The 20589-nt window shown below is 42.4% G+C and overlaps 1 protein-coding gene across 1 annotated transcript in view; it reads left to right on the forward strand.

Moving 5' to 3' along the window:
• The window catches only part of LOC124712462 (protein qui-1), a 1341285-nt gene that overhangs the window by 821237 nt on the left and 499459 nt on the right, over window positions 1-20589 (forward strand). The window lies entirely within an intron of this gene.

Consider the following 20589-nt stretch of genomic DNA (forward strand, 5'->3'; position numbering starts at 1 on the left):
CGTGGTCATTATTGCGGACCAGCTGCATCCATTCACGCCGGTCGGGGTGGCCGAGCGGTTCTAGGCACTATAGTCTGTCTGTAAACTCAAGAGCGAGCAGTGCTTTTGGTGGGGGAAGTGGCCTTTCCCGGAAGAACCCTGCCACCGGCCTACGGGGGCACCCAAAATCTGTTGCCCGTTACCTGTCTAGAGGTGTAGATCGGCGTGCAGCGATATACGTCGTTTCTGTTCGTATGATTTTAGGTGCCAGTGTCAGTGAAGGAATACTAATAAGCTTGAGAGGAAACCGATCGTTATAGATAGTTTCTAAATCACGTAAAACCTTTGATGCTTATGGAACACTAAATATCTGTCTCGGTCACTCCTCACCTGATTCTGAGACATATTGCTTGAAATTTGTGCGCAATAGCTATTCTAAACACTGCTGAAATTTTCTTCGAAACATATATGTGGACTCTGGAATTCAAAAAGCTTGACATTCGAGATGCGTTCACGTATTAATTTTTATTTTTTGATAAGAACTTTATTTGTTAATCTACAGCAATGTTATCCTCTTCAAAATATTCCCCATTACATACTATACACTTGTGTCCGTGCTTTTTCCAATTTCCAAAATTCTTTAGGAACTGTTTCTTCGGGGTAGTTTATAGGTCTCTTAACTGTGTATTTTTAATCTCATCCATGCTTGTAAAACCGCTGTCCTTTAAGGCCTGCTTTGAAATGTTTATACCACTTCTATGCCCTTGGTTCACTTATAACAGGCTCACCAAAAGCAATATTAACATTTCTAAAAATTTCATACACTTCATTCCATCCCTATAACAAAATTTAATACAGATTCTCTAATCTATTTTTATACAAAACAAATAATCGTTGATGCTATCAAAACACATGTAACCTTTTTGACAGCTCACAACAGAGTAAATACCCAATATGCATAACATCGTACACATACTTTTGAGACATGTTTACGAAGACAGTGACAAAAAGTAGTGCAAATCGGACTAATACAACATGCAAAATTATAAATTTCTTCTTACTTTTTAAACACTCCTCGAGTTGCAAAAATTGTTAAGTTTCAATGCAGTCCTTCAAAGAAAACATCTACCTTTTAGTGGAAACACAAAGTAAGAACAAGCCTTAAATTCTACAGATTGATTGCATTATATGGGGTTCGTTTTACGAATAGCAATAGAGGAACATACAATACATTCACATGAATAGGCATTCGCTTCTATGTTTGTAGTATAATCCTGACTTCCATTCTTATCTTAATATTATTTACTCTACAATATTGTGTTTCGGAAGAAGGTATCGTTTTTTGTATTCCTTATGGTCTTAATACATTTGTCTAAAAATGGACGCAGCCGGGACGTATCTGTACACGGCGTCGCCAGATTTAAATCGCGCGCCGCGGCAGGGCCGACACTGCGTTGTGAAACGGCCTGTGGAAGCGCCCTGTGACGTAGCTGGCTTAGTAGAGTGGGGACTAGCTAGTTCGCTCTTCAGTTTACCGACAGACTATATAGTCTGGAACTTCGCGCCCGCTACGGTCGCAGGTTCGAATCCTGCCTCGGGCATGGATGTGTGTGACGTCCTTACGTTAATTAGGTTTAAGTAGTTCTAAGTTCTAGGGGACTGATGACCTCAGCAGTTAAGTCCCATAGTGCTCAGAGCCATTTGAACCAGCCATCACTGTTCTTCACGAATTGAGATGTGTTATTTGTAACGAATTTCTTTAGCGAATATATGAAGGGCTTATTTTAATAGTAGCAAGTACATTTTTGTTCATTTTGATATAACTTTGATATAGAAATGAAGCTTTCTTTCTATTTGTTTGGATCATTAATTTCAGAAGCATTATAGCCAGAAAAGTGGAGGTAATGGACTTGTAGCATTATTGAAATAAGCCCTTCATATGTACTTCGATGGTGCAATTAAAATACGTAACTTCTTGAGTAGGTGCCTACATGACGTCCTTGGGTGAACCCCACTAATTATTCTCACTGCTCTCTTTTGTGCAATCAGTACTCTATTTCTAAGTGGTGAGTTACGCCAGAAAACTATTCCATAAGACATTATTGAGTGGAAATATGCAAAGTACGTTAGGAGGCTGATCTGTTCATTACCAAGACTAGCGATTATACGAAGAGCGAAAGAAGCTGAACTTAACTGTTTGAGAAGCTCAGTAATATACTTCTTCCAGTTCAAGTCGTCATCAATGTGAACACCCAAAAATTTGGAGAAATCTACCCTGTTAACTGGGACCTGTTCGTATGCTACATCAATTGTCAATATGACTCTATCCGGTGCACAGAACTGGATATAGTGAGTTTTTTTTTTTCAAAATTAAGGGGAGTCCATTTTCTGAGAACCACTTAATAATTCCTTGAAAGACATTCTTAACAATATCTTCAGCTGCTTTTGCTGGAACGGGATTTACTACAACACTCGTGTCATCTGCAAAAAGTACTAGTACTGCTTGCTGAATGTTAAGTGAGAGGTCATTCACATGAGTAAGGAACAGCAGAGGATCCAAAATTTAACTCTGTGGGACTCCCTTTGCGATAACTCCCCATTCACTAAAATTTACCACACTCCCAACATTATTTCTGTTGTTCAGTGCAATTTTTTGCTTTCTGTTCGTTAAGTATGATTCATACTAGCTGTATGTATAGCCTTCAATTCCATAAAATCCGAGTTTTTCTAAGAGTGTGACATGATCCACACAGTTAAATGCCTTGGAAAGATCACAAAAAACAGCAGCTGGCGATAATTTGTTATTTAGGGCTTGTACTATTTGATGGTAAATGTGTAGATAGCATTCTCAGTCGAGTAACCCTTCTGGAATCCCAACTGTGACATGCTGAGTAAATTATTTTTACTTAAATGTGAGACTACTCTTGAATACATAACTTTTTCGAATATTTTAGAAAATGAAGTCAGAAATGAGACTGGTCTATAATTATTTAAGTCCCTCTTGTCCCCTTTCTTTTGAAGAGGTTTGACAATTGCGTGTTTCAATCAGTCTGGAAAAATTCCCTGTGCCAGTGAAGCATTACATATATCACTAAGGACTCCACTTACTAAATTAGAACAGCACTTCAAAATACCGTTGGAGACTCCAACAACACCACATGAGCTCTTGTTATTCAATATATTTATAATTCCCTTAATTAATTTCTGCTATTTCTAAAGCCCCAGAGTCCTGGGGAATGACATTTTTAACATTTTTTTGCTTCTTCAACTGAACCCTTTAACTCTATTTTTGCTGCTACATTCAGAAAGTGACTGTTAAAAATACTTGCAACTTGCGAATTATCACTCACAACATCAGCATTTAGCTTTATTGCTATGGTTTGCTGTGCACTGTCAGACTGCCCCGTCTCCCGTTTAACAATATTCCATTTAGTTTTAATCTTATTATCCGCATTATTAATTTCTGTCAGAGGACATAAGCTCTGTACCCTGTTCGCATCAATAAGGCTCCCTGCCTTGTATGAACCTGCCTGAAGCCTCTAAGGTGCTATATGTGTTATTCCCATTAACTGTGCATCCCTCTGACTCCAGTAATCACAGGTATTTTGTCCTGTGTGCATGTGCCCCCCCCCCCCCCCTTACATTTTCTGCAAGAAGATCAACTAAACTATCCTTCCCCCTATTATTCAGGTTCAGCCCATGATAAGTGTAACACCACCTACCTATTTCATCAACAGGCACAGCACAGATATAAGATTCAGCTTCTGCCAACAGTATCCCCCCACCCCCTCTCCCAGCTTTCTGTTAACACAGTTGACAGCCGTATTAACCCATGGCTGGTCATGACACTGCAAAACATCCACAAACCCCACACGAGTGTCAGCTGTTGCTGTGTATCCAGGTCGTCATTAAGGTCAATTGATCAGATTCTTCGTCCACCAATCGAATTGCTTGTTACTAACTTTTACGTTCTGGCATAGCTCTTTTTTCTCTCCACACTAAAAGTCACACTTGTCAGAAATGCAGTCTGAAATCATTCGAAAGTACTGCTTAGTTTGCCAATATCTCAGAGTCTACAAATTCCAGGTCTCCTTACGTCTTAAATGTTCTGAGCTCCTTGGAGTGGCTGCTTGATCTCCCATCATCGTCACAAACCTGCCTAAAAATAAACAGTTCTCAGTTGCAGTCTCTTGAATCCGCTACTACATCTTTGGGAGACTCGACAGCAGCATCACTGTGCACCGAGATGCTCTCTTTCCCGTCTTCACGCCTGTCCACTTATCAACCAACAACCAGAGCAACAATATTAAAATTATGACAAGTATGTTGCACGGTCCTCACCTGTTCATCCTACGTGAAATAGGTTTAACAGATAATGACGACGATGATATTTGGTTTGTAAACGCGCGCTCAGCTGCGCGGTTATCAGCGCCCGTACAAGCCCCCAATCTTTAGACAGTCCAGTCTCGCCAATTTCACGAATGAAGATGAAATGATAAGTCCCCGGGAAAAGAAGTTCCCCACCCCAGCCGGGAATCGAACTCAGGATCCCCTGATCCAGAGGCAGCAAAGGCAGCCACTAGATCATGGGCTGCTGACTATGTTTAACAAGCCCCTTTTGACCTCACTAAACAGTGAATCACGGGACCTACTGATCTGTCGCGTCCTTCTTTTTGCAGCACTTCGCATGCGACCGACACATTCAGCAAGACAATGCACCAGCCCATCACCCCCATCTGTCACCTAGTTTGGAACCTGCTGCAAACACAAAAAATATAGAAGAGTAAGTGATTATTTTTAATTGCATTTTATTGTCATGCACAGTGAAGATCGCGACTTCGCTACGTAACCTGCAGAAGTAATTAGCTACTGCCAGGCGACATCAGATTCGAGTGGGTAGAACAAGGAACGAAAAGAGCAAAATTTGGATTTTAGCCCGTACGCCACTGTACACACCAGACATGTTCGCGGCATTATCATATGATTGTCCACGACAGTCTTCAATATTTACGACCAGTATTTCGAGTTCCGAAATAACGACAGAAAACATTTCTTCAGATTTATGTCCCACTGAGGTCAAAAACTTGAGGAATCTTTCACACGGTTCACCTGTTTCCAACACGTGTCAAATTACAAGGTTAAGTTGGTCCATCTGTTTTAAGAGAGCTTTGGTAAGTGACTGGTACTTGGAGATTCAGGATTCACCAAGTAGTTCAATATGACTTGTTGAAAAAGGATCGAATTTAGCTAACAGTCCCAAAATCGCACAATAATTTCCATCACGTGCATCACCGAACCGTTTCATTTTCCTTTTTTTCTCTCTCTCTCTGAGAGCGACGCCTCTTGTTCACTACGGCAACAACCTCTTAAGAACGTTTCTCCAGTAAGCAATTTCTTCTTCAGTTTGGACATGCAGTAAATTGTCGAGTCGGCGATCAATCTCACTTCTTACTTTCAAACTAAAGATGTTAGACTTACGACGCGCAGAATTTCAATGCTAAGCTATTCGGTGTTCTGCACTTTTCCAGAAATCCTTCATTCTCAAACTGAATCTTATTCTCCAATGGACCGAATCCCAAACAGAGCCCGCAATATACAGATCTTTTACTTTCAGAATAAACCTGCCATTCATTTTTTTTTTCATTTTTCTTTGGAGGATAATCACTGGCAGGAAACGACACTGACCAGCGTATATTTTTTCACTTTTAGAGAAGTACAAGACTTGTTTTGATAAAAGCCGTATCTTACGATAATCTCTCTTAAGATATCTTTCATTTCCCATAAAGCTGGAGCTTTATTTACATTTACGGTTGTTTGCACTTGGTCCTTACTTAAGCGTGACTCTGAGACGCAACTTACATTGTTATACGTATTGATGCTCTTCGTCAAGTACCTCTCTCTTTATTTTTTTTTTTTTTAAGTAGTCTAGCTTGTTCAACAGATGACTGTTGTTGTTAAGACGCAGAGTTCAAAATCCGTTTCTTTTCCGTATAGAGTTGTGTCAGTGCATGTTGTTGAAGTTCCTGGTCTTTCAACAATACTTCCACTTTTGAAAACTGCCAATGTTTATCGTTTTACGGATAAGCTCTTCTTGTTGTTCTGGTTTTCATTTTGGCCTTCTTTTTCTACTCATCTCCACTAAGTCGCTTTCTCCAGCCACTCATTAGAACAATTTTTTATCCACGGACTGAAATAAAAAATATTACATAGGGAATTTTATTTCTCGTACGTAATTGCCCGTATTGTTTGTTCACACTTCAGACAATGAATAGTTACCTAACATAAGTACAAGCAATTTATTTAACTATGATATAACTAAAAAATCGATCTTTCCTTGCATAGCTTCCAGACAGATATTTATCAAATTAACGGGAATTAGAGTGGTAATTTTTTTCATATTTTCGGATTTTTATCTAAGTATAAAATCTGCAAACTCACATGGGAAGTATTTTATTTTTTTAAATATAATCTACACCAGCTGAGAAAGTTAAAATTTTTACGTTTATTACTTCAAAATCTAATACAATCGGTAATTTTTATATAGAAGGTAGGATTGGAGCTGCTGTGGAATCTGTTGCATGTGAATCAATGTATTGTCCGGCAAACGAAGCTGTTGAAATAAATGATGGTATGAGTGACATACCAGTAGCTTTTGATGGCACTAGGCAGAAGAGCGGCTACAATTCTAGGAATTCTGTTGCTACGGTGACCAGTGTGGATACTGGAAAGGTAATAATTTCCTGATTTTAATCATTGCTATTAGTGTAAATCAGGGAATGAAGAAGGGCATATCGGTGACAGAAATTATGAACGAACAAGTGGTGGTATGGAGGCATCGGCAGCAACTGAAATTTTTAGTCGATCTGTGAGAGAAAGGGAAGTGTGTTACATTAAGGCCTTAGGTGATGGAGACTTAAAAGCATATAGCAGTGTAATAGCCGCTCAGCGTTCTGGTGAGAATATTATCACAAAACTGGAATGGGCTGATCATGTCCAGAAGAGGATGGGCGCCAGGTTGACGAAGTTGAAGCAAAGTTTGAGAGACAAGAAACTTTCTAATGGCAAAATCATTAGAGGCAGGCCGACAGACAAAATGATTGATGAACTTCAGCAGTATTATGGGATGGTCATTAGAAATAATACTGAGGATTTGTTGAAAACTAAGCAGACAGTGTGGGCTACCTTCTTCCACAGCCTTTCAACTGATGAAAAACCAGTACACCACCTCTGCCTTCCTGGACCTGATTCATGGTGCAACTACCGCAATGCCCAGTACCCAAACAGTTCACATACCCATAAACATTCCATCCCAGCAACAGGCATGGATATCATAAGATCTATTTAAAGAGACATGGCAAATCCTGAATTACTGAAGAAGTGTCTGCATGGTCAGACTCAAAATCCCAAGGAGTCGTTCAATAATCTTATATGAACTTGATTACCGAAAAATATTTTTGTTGGAATTAAGACACTGAAGTGGGCTGTTATTGCTTTTAATCATGGCAACATTGGTAGGGTGAAAGTGCTACAGCATATGGGAATTAATCCTGGAGCTAACTGCATCAGAGAACTTGAAGGGATGGACGAGGTTCGCATTGATAGAGCAACGTATGCAGCACAGTTGGCCACTAAGGAAGGAGTCCGGCAAGATGAAAAGAAGCAAAAACTTGGAAAAAGATCAAGAGGATGATATACAGTATGGTGCAGGGTGATTCTGAGTAACTAAAAATAAAAAATTAAACATATATTAAGTGAGTTACAATCTTCTGAAACTTTAGAAGCCGTTCCCGAAAATTTACATTTTCTGTTGCATTTTTCCCTAAACCACTTCGAGTAGAATATTAAAATTTTCAGGGAGTAATAACATACATATTCTGAGTCTACTGAACTAAAACAAGGACATACTGTTACCTATAATTAAAATTGTTTAGGATAACGTACAAAAAAGTACACAAAATATTAACCGTGTAATTAAAAAATTGTATTTCCGAAAGCAGTGGCTGAAATGCAATTATTGTAGTTCAGTAGACTCAGAACATACAGTTCAATGTCCTGTAAACGTTTCATGTCAATGGCTATAGCGGTTCCTGAAATACAGGGAACCCAGTTCACTAAATTTAACGTGGTCAGTATACGGCGTTCGAACTGCTCTTAAATCACGTCTTGCTGATTCGTTACTGATGATTTATTGTAGTATATTACGATTACTTACCTACTGTAAGTTTGTACGCCTAGGTAATGGTAAGTTATGAAATTACTTACGCAGTCTACGAAACTGAAAAATTACAGCATATAACCAAAAAAATGTGCCAGAGAAATGTGGCATAAGTATTATATGGCCAAGATAGCTTAGCGACTGCGCCCGTCCTAGCACAACCGTAGAAAATCGGTGCTAGTTGAAAGACATTATTTTCTCTCCGAGCGCTGCCAAAGTTAAGCTGCTCGTAGACGCCAAGTGGTACTGCACACATTGTTAAGGGTAGAGGTGCTGGCACTGTGCCTTCCCCTTACCACTCCTCTTCCTCCCGACAGCTTTATGTGGGGCGAGGCCGTTCCCAGCAGCCACCGCGCGAATCATCAAGTCACCGTGGCCATATTGCATTAGAAACTGCAGGACGGATTCATCCCAGGAGGCATTTCTTTTGTACACACGGTACGGGACTTCCCCGTGTGTTCGCCGCTCCCTCTCGAGCTCAGTGCGTGCAACAGCACGACCCCGCTTCGGCTCCCGCGACGGCCGCGCCGCCCTCGTGCAGTCATCTCGGCCAGACATTCTTAGCGGACGGTTAAGTCACTCGTTCCCACGCCGCAACTAAACGCGACTACGCAGATTGTAGGAAAATTTATCTAACAGGTGAAACATATTACATGTTGAATTTGTTTGTGGACATAATAACATTTAGGTATATAAATATCAATCTCCTTAATTTCAGTAAGACATAAAAAACATTTTAGGCCCCAAATTTGCAGCCCTAAAATCTGCCGCCCTAGGCTCCAGCCTACTCAGACATTGCATCAACACCGGCTACCTAACGGCTACACCCTATGCTTTGATGTGACTTTCTACCGAACGAATCTGCGCTCAATAATCAACACTCGCTGAGAAAAAGAGAGATGGGCCGAAACAGAGTTCGTTGCTTTGGAAACTCCCAGCACCGGAAAAGTACTCTGCTTGATAATGGAGTATTACTAACCCCAGATCTCTGAAATGGTAACCATTTTTACAAAGCAAACTCTGCCCCGGAGGATGAAAAACCTGTTGCTTTAACCTCGCGACCGCTGCCGGTCGACTGTTCGATTTCGCCAACATCCAAATCACTCTACCAACGCGTTTTACATCCAGCGTTCCAGCCAATACGATTAACGAGCAGAATGTAAAGCTTGTCATTGTCCATTCCCTGACCCTTTTTACTGCGCTTATATAAAGTGCTGCCTTCCGGCAGAACTTCAAAAGCTTCCTCTGCAACAGATGTTGGAACACTATCCATCACGACGAAATGATTCTCCCTGTAAACCAGGCATGTAGGTTCGTGCCACAACCCATCTAGGAGGATTAGGGTAAGACTGGCCCATCAGTTCCATCTAGAAGAAAGCCTCTCCCCCTAGCGCCTAGAACCTGACCCTGTCGTAGACAAAATCCATAGAAAGAGCATACAGAGACGGCCAGAGAATGAGATCTTACGAAGACGAATTGAAGAATTAGATATATCAGAAGGGCTCTGACAAAGTAGAGCGTTTTTATAAAGCAAACTCCTTACAAAGACACTACTGCGAACAGTTCTGGAGTACTGTTCCGGTGCTTGGAGTCATCAAAATACATGAGAACAGGCAGCGAGCTAATTTAGAGACGCGCTGCCAGGATAGCAACTAGACGGTATAACTTTTAGAAAAACGTAACAGAAATTCTCAGAAAGCCTAAAACGAAGAACGTGGGAGCAAGGAAACTCAGTTCTCGCAAGACCCTGTTGAATAAGTTTAGAGAATCTGTATTCTAGGGAGATTTGCGATCGTTATGCAACCAGTTTTTGTATGTGTCACGTAGTAGCACTTAGAACAACATGAAACGTTTTTCTTGTTATTGTCATCATAAACTTGATTCATGCATATATTCACCATTCGGGAAAGTGGCGAGACTGCACTGTGTAAAGATTAGAAATTTGTACGGGCGCTGATAACCACGTAGTTGAGCGCCGCACAGACCAAATATCACCATCATCATAAACATGACTCAGGCATATAGCTTGTCCTTGATCTGCAATACAATAAAACCTTGCTATAAAATGTCACTGTCTGATATACCTGCAAAGCGCAAGGTCTTTAACCAAAATTATCGTCGAAATCTAAAACAAGATTCAGACCTAGGGGAGACAAAAATATGTTCCACTGCTTAATAAACAAATGTATTATCATATTATACGGGTGAGTGAATATTCGTTACCTTTTCTGAACATTAAATAACTGAGTGTTATGTTCGGCCACCATCGCAATGACAACAGGTTAGGTCGGCAAGCAGCAGGCTATGTTTGTGGGTCGCCTAACCATGGGAATGTTGAAGGGATTTCGAAATCTAAGTGAAGACTGACTACAAAAGTTTTTTATTTATTCCACTGAATGGAGAGAATTCATACGAATATTGACAGAGAGCAAAGTTCTCTCAAATCTCAATTGAAATAAGACAAAATGACGCTATCACTGTAGGAGGGGCGGGAGTTGGCAAATTATGTGGCTGACCACATGGAGAAAATGCAACAAGATTTCCTCATCTTGGGAGCACACACATTGAAACTTAACGAGGCAAACAGAAAAAAAAGAAAAAATGGACAACAAAAGTTGCATGGCAGAACAAGTAAGTTGCAAGTGCTCAGAATATTGATCACGCACCACAGTTGTGACACATTTTCCAAACACCAGGTAGCGTGCATCGAAGCAGCAGATGGTAGCCACGAAACGATAGCCCTAGAATATTAGCTCACAGCCGTAACTGCGCAACTTCCAGAAAACTTCACTGCCAATGCGACGAAAGAAAACATCGCTTATTTCACGGAAACTCCCCCCTCTAGCCATGCAGCCTCACATTAACATGCAAGAGATTGGTGCAGCAGTCATGGAACAGTCTCCGACCAATTACCACCCTCTTAAGGCCACCACGTGGTGGTGGGGGCAACTCATTCGATTGGATATATCAATTTGGAGAGAATGTAGACCGTTATCTTAGGCCGGTAGTGTGTCGCCACGGTTATCCTATAATGTCTTTGTTACGGAAAAGGCGATATATCGTACTTGGTTAGCCCTTGGGGACAGTAACGGAGGCTGGCCGGTTCTTGGCCCCCCAGAAAAGACCAGCGACGAATCTCCCCTACAAAAGCACAGAACAAGATGTAGCTCTTCATCTGCGAAACCGCTCAATTTTCTGGGGACACTTGCACCTGCTACTGAGACTCACTGATTGCCGTCTGGCGACAATCAGCAACACATTCACATAGACAGTCATGTTTTCTATGTGACTGGAAAAGTGCAGGAAAATGTAAATATTGGAAGGAAGTAATCTCTACGTTGCACTGTTTAGTGAATTGTGCATTATAGATGTAAATGAAGATTTAGATGTACACTGATCAGCCAGACATTGTAACCACTGGCCACCGCGACGTTGGATGTCGCCTGGTGGCGTTCTGGGCACATGACCCGGTAACAAAAGTACGCTCGTATGTGAACAGAGCAGAGACAGACGGGCGATGAGCGTGGCGGAGATATGGACTGCAAATGGAGAAATCCACTGAGAACAGCGAAAGTGGTGGAATGTTCACGTGCTACTGTTGTGAGCATCTACGGAAAGAGGGATAAGGACTGTGAAACTACCACAAGGTGCCAAATAGTTAGACAGAAGGTGGGATTTGGAGGCTTGTCTGTAAAGTAGGATAGATGGTGATCTGTGGCATCTCTGGCGAAAGAGCACAATGCTGGTGCACGCACAAGTGTTTCGGAGCACACCGTTCATCGTACATTGTTGAACATGGAGCTTCGCGGCAGACAACCCCTTCCTGTTTACGTCTTGACGCAATGATATTGTCAGCTACGATTACGGTGGGCACTGGACCACCGGGATTCGACCGTAGATCAATGGAAACTTGTGGGCTCTTCGGGTGAATCACACTTTTACTGAATTAGGTTGCTGGTTCTCTCCACAAAAGGCGACATTGAGGTGAACGGCGGCTCGAAACGTAAAGCGCGCCACGGATGCAGGCTGTTGGGAGCAGCATTATGCTACGGGTGACATTCTTCTGCGCTTGCGTAGGACCTGTGATAGTAACCCAAGACACGCTGACAGCTGCGTCCACCTGCATCCCATCATGCTTAGTGTCTTCCCCGACAGCGATGTCATCTTCCAGCAGTATAGTTGTCCGTGTCACGTTGGGTTGAGGAGCTTTATAGTGAACTCAGGTTGATGTCTCGACGATCAAATTCCCTTGATGTAAATCCTGTGGAACCCATCAGGGTCGGTATGGGCACCAGCACACAGCCCCTTATCTACGCGAATTACATGACATGTTCGTAGATGTCTAATGCCACGTATATCCACAGACCTACAAACAAACTGTTGGAGTCGTGAACTGCAGAATCAGTGATGTATTTCGTTATAAAGACAAACAAGGTATTAAGCAGGTGCTCATAATGTTTTGTGCTCATCAGTGTATGTCGTGCTGCTAGTGTATGCAAGTATATTTACAATCATTATTATTATTATATTATTATTATTGTTATTTGGTGTGGCTCAGTGGTCTGCTGCTAGTCTTTCTACTGGACGCTACTTCCCAACTTGAGAGTCCCTAACCTACCCCAGCTATCCAACTGTTGAAAAACGAACCAAGAATCATTCCTCACATCAATGGGATGTGAAGGTCAGATTAAAAGAACACAAAATTTCCAGATTCTGGGATTAGATCCTGCGGCGTTCCTTTCCCGGACATACGCCTTACTGCTAGGCATCACGCCCAACATACTCTTAATTTCAGTAAGAATTTACAACCCTCTGTGTTTTCAACTCGAAATTGTTAAACATGTCTGTGGTTGCTCGTATGGACTAAGCAAGCCTGTGATAAATCATATGATGAATAAAATTTAAATTGTTTACAGGTTCTAAGATATCGTTTAAAAGAAGGTTAAAATGATGTACGATTTGTTTCTTATTTTTGAGGATTCTTAGGTTTTGTAAGCCTGCCTCGCTTAAACCGCTACGACACAGCTCTGCCGTACCGACTTTAGAACGATACGTTCTTAAGCCGTCGTCTCTCCTCGCTCGATATTTCAGGCTGCAGACAGTCGCTATCACAAATAGAAGCAATTTGCAAGCGTCCTAGAGTGAAGCCGCTAGCAGCGGGGTCATAACGAAGCAACGAAGACCTCGCCGGCCGGCAAGGCGGCAGTGTTTTATCCGCGTGTACCGTTATGTTATACTGCGAGACGCGCACCTAAATTACCGCCGCGTCGCGCAGGGAGCATGAATGTGTAACCCGGTCGCTCACCCAGCGTGAAAGCGTGCGGATGTTTCCCCCGGAACAGCGCCGCAGCTTACACCGCCGCCGCCGCCAGGAACGGAATTTTGTCATGCGGCACAAAATGCATGCAGTCAGCGCGAAACTGCCCAGAGAGAGAAATTATGTTTTTATTAACATCAGCTAGAGCTTTCAGTTCCACACGCACCAGCATATCCGATACTGTTCCCCTAACACACATCATTTTTATGTGAGTATTGAGCACAGTAAGATTCCGTTATACAGTAAGAGGACAACACTTTAGATTATTTTATTGGTAATAATGACGTTCAAGACTACACTAATTCCCTTTACAGTCTGCTGATGTCTGTCATACGATGAAAAATTGTTTATTGCGATATTAAGAAAAAGCATTTGACACTGTTGACTAAAGTACACTCTTTGGATTTCAGAAGGTAGCAGCGACAAAACACAGAGAGGAAAAGGTATCTTCAGGTAGTACAAAAACCAGATTGCAGGTGAAAGAGGTAAAGGAGAAGAACTGGTACCAGTCGTTGAAAAGACAGTGGGACATGATTATAGCCCACGCCCGATAATACTCAATCTGTACACTGAGCAAGTAGAAAAGGAAATCAAAGAGAAATTTGGAGACCGCAGTAGAATTCGGAGAGAACTTTATCGTTTGTTGGTAACAATGTAATGCTGTCAGGGTCCAGAAGTCTCGAAAGAATAGCTGGACGGACTGAAGGGTATTTTCAGAAAACATTGTGAGATAAATATTGCAAAAAGTAAATCAAGGGCAATGGGATGTAGCGCAATGTAACGCAAAGGGAATTGGGTTAGGAAGTGCGACAGTAGTAAAAGTTGTAGTCCAGTTTAGTTAACTGTGCATCTAAATAGCTGATGGTGACTAAAATAGAGAGGATATACAGGTACAATGCAAACTAGTAACGACAAGAAAAGAGTTTCTTCTTCAGAAATATTTGTTAACGCGGAATATTAGTGTAAGAGTGATCGCCTGAAACCATTTGTTTGAAGTGTATTCTTCTACCGAAGTGAATCATGGACGGTAAAAAGTTCACAGAAAAATAGAAGATTTTAAGATGTGGTGCTAAGGAAGGATGTTGAATATTAGATGAGTACATAGGGTAACTAATGAGCAGCTATTGAATCAAACTGGATAGAAAAGACATTTATAACCTTACTTCATCCGGATTGGAATGTCATCCCGATGCTATGGCTCTGTACGATACAAATTAAAACAATCATCTAAGTCAGCCACCTTTGTTTTTCTTCCGCGCTTCGTTTTCAAGGCCGACATCCTTATCCTAAGGTTGGTCAGTAAATTACATTAGAATATATTTTTCTGAATGCAGCCAGTTGCCTGTTCTACCCTTCTTTTGCAAAATGTTCGAGCAAGAAAAACAATGATGGTCGCTATAGACATTCGTACCTCCGAACACTCACAAAAACGAAAGAACAAGAGCTCTACATACAGCCCACAATTTCATTCTGTTCGCCAATTTGTGGACAGTGCGTTACATTTACCTGTCTCTCCTCCTAGCATCGATTCTCTGCAGGTCTTCCAGCAACTATCAGTGGTTTAACCTTTGCAGTATACAACATCATCACCCGCAAACAATTACACAGAACTTTCTGCTTTGTTTACCGTCATGTACACATTGCCGGACAAAAAATAAGAAGCCGTGAAAGATACTCTAAGTCACCTGGTGGGTGATAGATGTACTGATAATAGTTTCAATGGTATTCACAGGCAAACGACATTGTGGCATAGCTGCCAGCACGACATTTGTGTCTCTCCTTTAAAAGGGAATGCCAATGCTTCTGGCCATAAGGCACAGTGTAGTGCAGACGATTGAAGGAAGCAGAATGCTGTCGTGCTCCCTACAGCCAACTTAGAGAGAGGCATCGCATTGTGGATATTCGAGTGTCGGTATGCTCATTTTGGGGATTTTCCACACAAGTTCGACGTACCAGCGATGCTGGCAGCAATGGACTCGTGAGTGTTGTCACACTCGTAGGAGACACTCTGGACGCCCATTCAGTACAGACGCACGTCGAGACTGTTGTATTATAAAAGCAACAGTGGCTGGCCATGCAGTCCTCACAGCACACGTAATATTAAATGTGACCGCATAAGTGTCAATAGGAACTTTCACGAACCGGTTACTAGCAGTGGCACTGTGTTCAGGTACACCTCTAGCCAGTCTTCCACTCACACCACACTATCAACGTCCACGGCTAGACTGGAGGACAGAAAGGCACATTGTGGTCTTCAAGGACGAAAGCAGTTTCCGCCTGCCTGCATGAAAGTGATGGTCGTTCGCGCATATGACGCAGACCTGGTGAGAGCTGCCTCGAACGGTCCATTCGACTGAGACACTCTGGCCCCACCCTTCACCTTATGGTCCAAGCTACAACACTGTACAACCCTCGTTCACTTTCGGTATTGATGGAGGGAATGGTGACCAGCGCTCGATGGGTGCACAGTGTTGTTGTTCGATAAGTTCTTCCGCCGTTTTCGGAATACTGCTTCATCAGGATAACGCTCACCTACACACTGCCCGTGAAACCCAACATGCTCTGCAAGACGAGCGACAACTTCCCTGACCAGCAAGATTACCGGATTTGTCTCCAATTGAACATGTTTGGATCACGATTGAACGACTCGTCCACCCACACTTCTGACAGAAGTACGCGAACTGATAGAGAAGGTGTGGAATAACGTACACCAACACGGTATAGGTCAATTTAATAATGGGCTGCATGCCAGAGTCAGTGCCTGTATTGCCGCTCAAAGAGGCTACACTGCGTAATAATATGGGTGTTTCAGAGTGGGTCCACATCTGGCACCTGAGAATCACTTCAGCTCTGATCTGTAACTGTGTTGTTTCTAACATTAATTTTGAATGAATTTAAAAACTCTCAATGGGTGTTCTACTTGTTTCCGGAAGGTTTAGTCAGTCAGCAGTTACGCTATATGCAAAGATTTACCAGGGGGCCTCCCTTTCACTTTCTTCCCTCACAGTTTTCTGCTGCTACTTTTCCTTCTCTTCTGTCTCCTGTTATCCAATTCCAGTTCGCCGTAAGAATTAAATTTTCGTCTCCCTTAACATAACAAATAATATATTTTTGTCAAAAATTGTTTCAATCACTCTTTCATCTGCGAAGCTAGTACGCAAATATACTCATATTACTGTGGTAGTTAGTGGTACCACCTCTTCTAGCAATGGCAACCCACTCACTGCTCTGACCGCAGTAGTTTACTAGCAGCGCTATTTTCTTGTTCATTATCAAACCTGCTCCTATATTCCCCTTATTTGATTTTCTGTTGGCAACACCACACGCAGCTGACCATCACTTCTTTTGATATTGTGGAAGAATGACGTAGAGGATCGTGCCCAGAATGAATATTCGCGCTGCAGATCCGAGGGCGGGTCATGAGTCGTCTTTGGGTACCTCAGCTGATAGAGCACTTGTCCGCGAAAGTCAGAGGTCCGACGTTCGAGTCTCTGTCCGGCACGCAGATTTGATCTGCCAAGCATCAAATCAGCGCGCATGCTACTGCAGAGTGAAAATTCATTTTGTGAATTTTGGTTAATGTTACAAGGCCACATCGGACAATCATCAAGACAGCTGCCCTTGTAACTAGTGAAAGGCTACTGACAATCTCCACGGCTCATATTTTATTTCAGTCTCTCCACGGATAGCCTTTCAGTGAAGTTACAACTGCTGTATCGCTGGGACATACAAGCCCCCCAGCCGCAATTAAAATCAGGTAGAAATGGTTGCAATTTAAATTTAACAGAATACTTGGTTAAATACAACTTTTGTAGTTTTACTTCAGCTTCTAGGAAAAGTAGGTGCTTGGGTGAACGTGCTCTTGAGCAAGAAACGTTAACTTGTTGGAAGAAGAATGGCAATCTCCAAATTGCTCCTCAATACTTAATACACTGCCCATCTGATTTACTAATCATAATGGAGAACGCGAAATTCATTGGAATTTACAATCACTTAAAGTGAGACCCATTGGAATGAGTGACATCCAAAGGTTAAAAAATGTTCCACCCTCTCCCTTTCTTTTTGAAGATTACCGCTTCAGTTTAATAAATGCCCACTACCATGTTTACAGACAGACTTGGGATATTCTAGCGTACTGGTGGGTCGACGTTCGGTAGTAAAATAGGGGGAGATATTACTGTAAAAAAGCTTGATTATTGATCCTGAGGTTCAAGCTCATTCTTGAATCCATGTTTGCTTAAAAATTAATTTGATTTTGGATAGGATCCGAATTCAACAAACACAGTTTATTTTTTCTTTTCTACCTAGACAGATTCCGGTGAAGTTATATAGAGGCAATGTTTTTCATTTTCCTTATTGGAAACACAAGAATAAAAAATGGTGCTAAGCGAAACCTATCCTAGAACAAATTTATGAGTTCAATTAAGCGACAATTCGCGACGTAGTGACAAAAAGTTTCCAACAACCCACTAAAATATTTTGCTTTGCTATAATTCCTCTCTTGGATCGCAATGTCTATTTGTGGTCAGTGTATTCGGACGATAGCGGCCATCATCAGACCTGAATATAAACGTGTTGCGTTACACATATCACGCTATTACATGTGATGGTACAGTCAAATTCATTAGCCATTTCGGCTTCGTCAGACAAATAAAACTATGGTATCTAAGTAGCATCGTTGAAAAGTACAAACTGCATATGAAGAGAGAGACAGTTACACTTCACACTCACTAGACACTATTTTCATAAGAAAATTTATTCGACTATTGTTTGCTGATCAGTGTATTAGGTTATTTTATGATAATGTTTCCGAAATTGCAGTAAGGTGTAAAGAAAAAGTAGAATTATTGCATGGGCAGGAAGGGAGGCAGTTTTCCCACAAAACTAATGTGCCACTTTGTTTGGAACTAACAACTTTTATTTACTAATTATAAATAATTAAATTGTGCAATAACTTTAGTTATATCATATTTGTCAGCAGAAATGCATCCATCTTCCTGTGTAATTAGATTTTAATTTTCTACAAGCGTACGAAAATTACAAATTTGCACAGGTGCAGATTGTGGGCTTAGCAGCGAGTAATTACGGGAATTCCAACGCGAGCGTATAACAGGAGCACTCAGGCGCTCAAGTGGGACGTTGCTATCTACGGTATATTTGCTGCATGTTTCGGTACGAATTTGGAGTTTTTAGCGTGTGTGGCCTCTGCAGTTGAGGAATGCGCTTGCAAGCCTAACCACTGTGACCACTATCCAGTGAATGCGTTGCGGGAACGTGACGCTGTAAGGAACGAGGAAGGTGAACGAGCGTAATAGAGACGAATCAGCGTGTCGATGATAGTGGCTGAAAACGGGGGAATCCACCGTCGTATGCCACTCTGACAGAGGACAGGTTGTTGTGACCTAGAACCTGGAAACGAGCGCCTCGGGCAGCGTCTTTGGCAAATGGGTGCAGGACGGTGAAACCACGAGTGGCTGACAGTATCTAGGAGATCCACGTGTCATCATGCACTGTGGTTGTCGGAGGCTTGTCCGCTGCGTAACGCGTGACTGGCAGCGATTTGCGGCAGAGCTAATGACGGATTACAATTCTAGTGCTGGCACAAGTATTTTGGGGCACACCGCACAGTGCGCAGCGTCCAGCATGAGGTTCCACAGCAGCAGAGACCTGTATGTTCCCATTCCGACGAGACGTCATCGACAGTTATCGTTGCAGTGGACAGAGGGTCCTCGACGTTGGACCGTAGATCCATAACAATGTGTTGTCCACAGCTCGTGGTCTGGTGGCTAGCCCTCTGGATCACGGGGTCCCGGGTTCGATTCCCGGCCGGGTTGGGGACTTTCTCTGCCCCGGGACTGGGTGTTTGTGCTGTCTTCTTCGTGACAATGGTTAGACTGGACTGTGAACAAAAATTGGGTTATGCAAAAATTGGGACCTTTTACGGGCGTTGATGACCCCGCAGTTGAGCGCCCCACAAGCCAAACATCATCATCATCATCATCATGAAAATGTGTTGCCTGGTCGGGTGAATGAAGTTTTTTGTTACACGAAGTCGACGAGAGTTTCCTGATTCGCCATCATGCAGGCGAATCATGCACAGCGCCACGGACGCATGTCTGTGAGAGTAGTGTTACGTTATAGGAAACATTGACCGCGGTCTGCACGGGACCTGTGGCAGCAACTGAGGGCACCATGACAGCTGTGGACTACGTGAACATCATTGCTTGATGTCTTGCACGACGGAGATAGCCTCTCCCAGCAGGACGACTGCTAGAGTCAGAAGGCCAGTACTCTGCTACAGTGGTCTGCGTGACTGTGAACTCACGTTGACGTCTTGGCCACGTTTGATTACAGACAGTCTGTGGGCTCTGAATAAGGCTGCCATACCTCCAAGTTTCCACGTACGTCTCACTCGTTGACCAGTCTGGCTTGGCAGTAGAAGATAGCAAAAGGAAGGCTGAAGTTTTAAATTCTGCGTTGAAGAAATCTTTCAAGCAGGAAAATAGTACAAACGTACCATCGTTTTACGTTGACACAGAGTCCCGTATGGATGACATACATTTCTGGAGTAGAGAAACAAGTGAAACAATTCAAAACAAGTAAGTCGCCAGGTACGGATGGAAGAATCCCTGTTTTACAAAGGGTACTCTACGCCGTTGGCGCCTTACTCAGTTTGCATTTGTCGCAAATCTCCCGACCTGCGCAAACTGCCAAGCGACTGGGAAAAAAAAGACAGGTGACTCCTGTATGTAAGAAGGGTAAAAGAACGGACCCGCAAAATTACAGGCCAATATCCTTAACATCCGTATGCTGCGGAATTCAAGAGCGTCTTCCGAGGTCCAATAAAATCAGTTTCCTGGAGACCGAGAAGCTCATGTCAACGAGCCAGGACGGCTTTCGAAAGCGTCGCTCGTGCGAAACCCAGAAACCCAGATAAGCTACTACGACCAGCATAGTGATCGTATTATTGTAGAAAACATAGACACGAAGCCCAATCCTACAACAGTAGTACAAGTTTATATGCTAGCTAGCTCCTCAGATGACGAAGAGATTGATGAAATGTATGATGAGATAAAAG

Source organism: Schistocerca piceifrons, chromosome 8, assembly GCF_021461385.2.
Source record: "Schistocerca piceifrons isolate TAMUIC-IGC-003096 chromosome 8, iqSchPice1.1, whole genome shotgun sequence".
In the NCBI taxonomy this organism is placed as follows: Eukaryota; Metazoa; Arthropoda; class Insecta; order Orthoptera; family Acrididae; genus Schistocerca; species Schistocerca piceifrons.